Source organism: Petromyzon marinus, unplaced genomic scaffold, assembly GCF_048934315.1.
Source record: "Petromyzon marinus isolate PM22_M1 ecotype Great Lakes invasive population unplaced genomic scaffold, UKy_Petmar_22M1.pri1.0 PM_G_Scaffold_29, whole genome shotgun sequence".
Classification (NCBI taxonomy): Eukaryota; Metazoa; Chordata; class Hyperoartia; order Petromyzontiformes; family Petromyzontidae; genus Petromyzon; species Petromyzon marinus.
Genome location: NW_027422861.1, coordinates 2,312,501 through 2,317,500, shown reverse-complemented (window position 1 = coordinate 2,317,500; position 5,000 = coordinate 2,312,501). Strand labels below are relative to the sequence as shown.

Genomic DNA, 5,000 nt, shown 5'->3' with positions numbered 1-5,000 from the left:
TCTCGAACTGATGTACTCCAAAAAATAAAGAATTAAAATAACAAAGTCTAATCTATATAAGTAATGTTGAATAAAGCTTATTTTTAATCTTCTTTGAAGGCAGAAAATAGTAAGGTAAAAATAAAGTCCTCTCTATGCTCTGAAGTAACATATAAAAAAAACTAGCAATAAAAAAAATACCAAGTCTTCGTCTTGGAAAATAACAAAATCTAAAAGAAAAATCTTCTTTGTGGAAAATAGTAAAATAAAAAAACCAAGTTTTCACCTTGGAAAATAACAAAATCTAATCTAAAACATCTTAAATAAAGCTTGTCTGTAGTCTTCTTTGTAGGCAGAAAATAGTACGTTACAGGACTCTCAAACTGATGTATTCCAAAAATAAAGAATTAAAATAACAAAGTCTAATCTATATAAGCGCTCTTGAATAAAGCAGTGTAAAAAAAAAAATAGCAATATAAAAAAAACCAAGTCTTCGTCTTGGAAAATAACAAAATCTAAAAGAAAAGAAAAGTCTTCTTTGTGGAAAATAGTAAAATAAAAAAAACCAAGACTTCACCTTGGAAAATAACAAAATCTAATCTAAAACATCTTAAATAAAGCTTATTTGTAATCTTCTTTGTAGGCAGAAAATAGTAAGTTACAGGACTCTCGAACTGATGTAGTCCAAAAATAAAGAATTAAAATAACAAAGTCTAATCTATATAAGTGCTCTTGAATAAGCTTCGTGTAAAAAAATAGCAAAAAAAATACCAAGTCTTCGTCTTGGAAAATAACAAAATCTAAAAGAAAAGTCTTCTTTGTGGAAAATAGTAAAATAAAAAACCAAGACTTCACCTTGGAAAATAACAAAATCTAATCTAAAACATCTTAAATAAAGCTGGTTTGTAGTCTTCTCTCGAACTGATGTAGTGCAAAAATAAAGAATTAAAATAAAAAAGTCTAATCTATATAAGTGCTCTTGAATAAAGCTTCCTGTAAAAAATAGCAAAAAAATACCAAGTCTTCGTCTTGGAAAATAACAAAATCTAAAAGAAAAGAAAAGTCTTCTTTGTGGAAAATAGTAAAATAAAAAAAAACCAAGACTTCACCTTGGAAAATAACAAAATCTAATTTAAAACATCTTAAATAAAGCTTATTTCTAATCTTCTTTGTAGGCAGAAAATAGTAAGTTACAGGACTCTCGAACTGATGTAGTCCAAAAATAAAGAATTAAAATAACAAAGTCTAATCTATATAAGTGCTCTTGAATAAGCTTCGTGTAAAAAATAGCAATATAATAAAAATACCAAGTCTTCGTCTTGGAAAATAACAAAATCTAAAAGAAAGGTCTTCTTTATGGAAAATAGTAAAATAAGAATACCAAGACTTCACCTTGGAAAATAACAAAACCATCTTGAAAAAAGCTTATTTTTAATCTTCTTTGTAGGCAGAAAATAGTAAGGCGAAAATAAAGTCCCCTCTAAGCTCTAAAGTAACAAATACGACGTGTTAAAAAAAAAACTAACAATAAAAAAAAGAACCAAGACTCCGTCTTGGAAAATAACAATCTAAATTGTGGAAAATAGTAAAATGAAATAAAAACCGACTTCACCTTCGAAAATAACAAAATCAATCTAAAACAAATGACATCTTAAAACAAAACTATTATTTGTTTCGGAGGTTGTCTATGACTGTTCATAGACCGCATAATTTCCACAGAACATTCTCAGAATATCAAGAGAGAAAAGCAGCGTTCTGCGGGAAATCATCTTGGCCAGTGATGTCGTTCTGGGTTTGGTCAGGCCCAGGGAGGTAAGTACCTCGTTATTCTCAAGGGGCCACTTTCCTCTTGCCCCAACCGGGAATCCAAAGAATGTGACCTTGCTAGCCTTCGTCAGCACTTTGACTTGATCACCAAGAGGGGTATAGTACGAAACTTTGTGCGAGGCAGCATCTGACAAGGTATTCTTTGAAAGCTCAAAACGGACGGTGACATCGATCACAACCGCCTCCTCATCTTTTGCAAACACGAGGTCAGGCTTTCTCATCTCTCCCGTCTCGGATATGAACCGTGGCTCTTTGTATACAGACCAGCCCAATCTAGCCGCTTCGTCTGCCAGAATGTTACTGATCTTGTTATGTCGCGCAATTCTTGCTTTCTGTACTGCAGGACATTGACCGAGAATGTGCGAAAGGGACTCGAGTCTGGCAGAGCATTTCCTGCAGGAACGTAAGGCCCCATCTCTGCCTCTGTTCAAGCTTTCTCTTGTTGGGTAAATATTTGCCCTTAGTTGTAGTGCTGCGATAAAGAAGCATTGTTTAAAGCCGCACCATGGCCTCAACCAAGCATTACTGATTCTATCATGCGCAAAGTTTACAATGCCCCTTCCTTGAACCGGCTTTTCGCACCATCTCTGAAATTCATGCTCCCTCCAATCGCAGGGTCTCGGATATACAGGTTCTTTTGACACCGAGTCCCTGAGAACGAATGTTGGGATTGCATCACTGTCACCCCCTGCTCGTACCCACAAATTACGGTATTCTTCCTCCATACCCTGCGAGGACACAATATTACGGGTGATAGCATCGGACGAGTTTGCTATACGTTGCAGCCTTCTAACTTGAACCGAAGGGATTGTTTTTTCCAGTTTCAAGATGGCAAGGCCTCCGTCTCGGGCTCTGGCATATAACAGTCCATCACAAGTTGAAGCGGGAAGGTGGAGCCATCCTTTTACCGCCTTTCTAATCTCTTGGTCCAACCCACGGAGAGTTGATTGCTTGCAGTCCGAGTGGTCTGCAGGATATAACAATCTGGGTAGGGCATAGGCATTGAGTAGTTCAACCTTCTGAGTTGGCTTCAGAGGCGCCTCATCGATTTTCGAGATCCATGTCTTTAGCTGACAATGTAGATCAGGCTGTATAGTGCCAGTCCAAGGGCCAATTTTCAGACCAAGGTATTTAGTTGATTCATCAGGTTGGATCATATGGACATCTTTATTTTTGATAGTCCATGGGTCGCAGTTGTTCACCGTATATGAATCTTTGGTTGGGCTTATCATGAAGCCCTGGCACTTTCTGGCCTGAACCTCCAATCCCGATAGCCCACAAAATGATTCCAAGATCGCTAGATTGGCGGCCATACCAACCCAAGATTCGCTCACCAACACCAAATCATCAGCAAACGCAAGAGCTGTCACGTGGTCGGTATCAATGGAGTACCCAACTCCGTGTGACTCTAGGGTGCATATCAAAGGGTCCATGGCAAGATTGAAGAGCAGGGGTGACATGGGGTCACCCTGTTTGACACCAACACGTATGCTAATTTCTCGAGTCGACTCGCCATTGCTTTTGAACGAGGTCGTACACCGATCGTAGGCGTTCTGGATGATGCCCACCACGTGTTCATCTACTTTCTTGTGCCTTAACACCCATAAAATATGAGCATGCGAAACCGAGTCAAAAGCTTTCGCTATGTCGATAAACATGACAGCCAACGGCCTGTGCAATTTCTTAGCATGTCTCATAAGGTCCTGTAGCACCTTAAGATTTTCAGAGCAGCCAGATGCCGCTATAAAACCACGCTGCCTTGGGTTTAAGGGACAAGCACGAGCAAGACGTGCAGTCATTATTCTGGAAAATAATCTCAGAATCATTGAACCGATCGTTATTGGTCTCCAGTTCCCCAATTCTTTCAGCTTTTCATCATCCATAACCTTAGGAATAAGAATCGTCCTATTCTTTTTCAACTCTTTGGGAATAATTCCTGTAATCATCCATGCATTAAATAGGGCTGTCAGTGTCCGACCCTCGGGGTCGGCAGCACAGATTGCAGCCCTTGTTAGGCCATCTGGCCCAGCTGCTGACGTTGGTTTAATGGCCCGTATGGCAGTCTGAACTTCCTCCACCGAAATTAGGGGCTCAAAGTATTCGTTATTTGCAACACCTGATGACTTAAATTGGCCCAGGCCATTGAATGGCAACACCTTCTCCCATTTTTCGCAGTAAAAACGATATACATCTGCGTTCGGGATTCGGCATTCATGACGTTCAGTGCCATCCAGGACTAAGGACGCAAGAAGAGAGCGGTTCTTAAAGAAGAGCTTCTGGTGCTTCATGAAGCTTCCTCGTTTTTCCGCTCTCTTCTTCATCCAAGATCGTGTGGGTAATATCCTGGGTTTAATAATGTCGTTCTCGGGTTTTGAACGTTTGCCTTTGTTTTTCACCAATCTCATCGGACAAAGCATCAATGCTGTGGCAGTTTCTACGAGGGCATCATGTTGGCCCTCGCCGTTAAGCCAAGCCTTTATTGCCTCCATTGCAGGCTTTTCCAGGGTCCCAGAATTCTCATTCGTAAGCCGCTCAGCTGCTTGAGCGAGTATGGATGAAGTCCCCGTTGTTACATTTGGTGGGGGAGACAATGTCTCAAGAGGCCTAGAAGAAAAATGTAAGCTGTCTGACATGGGGGCCCCTGTCTTTTTACTTAGGTCCCGTCTCTTGTCAGAGACTTGCTTGTTGGTCTTAGTCCCAAGCGCTTCAGCAATGATCTTATTGATATTCTTTTTCCCCTGAAACTGCAACTCTAGAAGGGCCAGCTGTTCTACTTCCTTCAAAGACCAGCAGCTACGGTGTACCCCTCTCTGCGAGGTACCCTTTATACCATCTTTAATCCTTTCCTCATTACGGGTGACTGGGTGAGCATGCCTCTTGTGCTGCGAAAGGCCACTTAGAGTTGCAAAGCGTGCCTGGCAACATTCACAGACCATTGGTAAGCTTTCCTCAGTTAACTTTATTCCCCCACATTTGGGGGCATGACAGGCAATCGATCGGTGGTTTGAGTTGGTTTTGTCACATTTAGCGCACTTAAACACCAGAGGAATGTCTCTGTGTTTGATGTTAAAATGTGCAACAAGTTCGGATGCTTTGCCCATGTGTTGTTTACAGATAACGCATATATACTCCAGACTAGGCAGTACAACCGTGATAGTTCCCTTGGTGTCAATGGGAAACTTTCCCAACACGGG

The 5,000-nt window shown here is 40.5% G+C and overlaps 1 pseudogene; it reads right to left on the bottom strand.

The window, feature by feature from the left end:
• The window catches only part of LOC142914932 (28S ribosomal RNA), a 10,629-nt pseudogene that overhangs the window by 2,231 nt on the left and 3,398 nt on the right, over window positions 1-5,000 (bottom strand).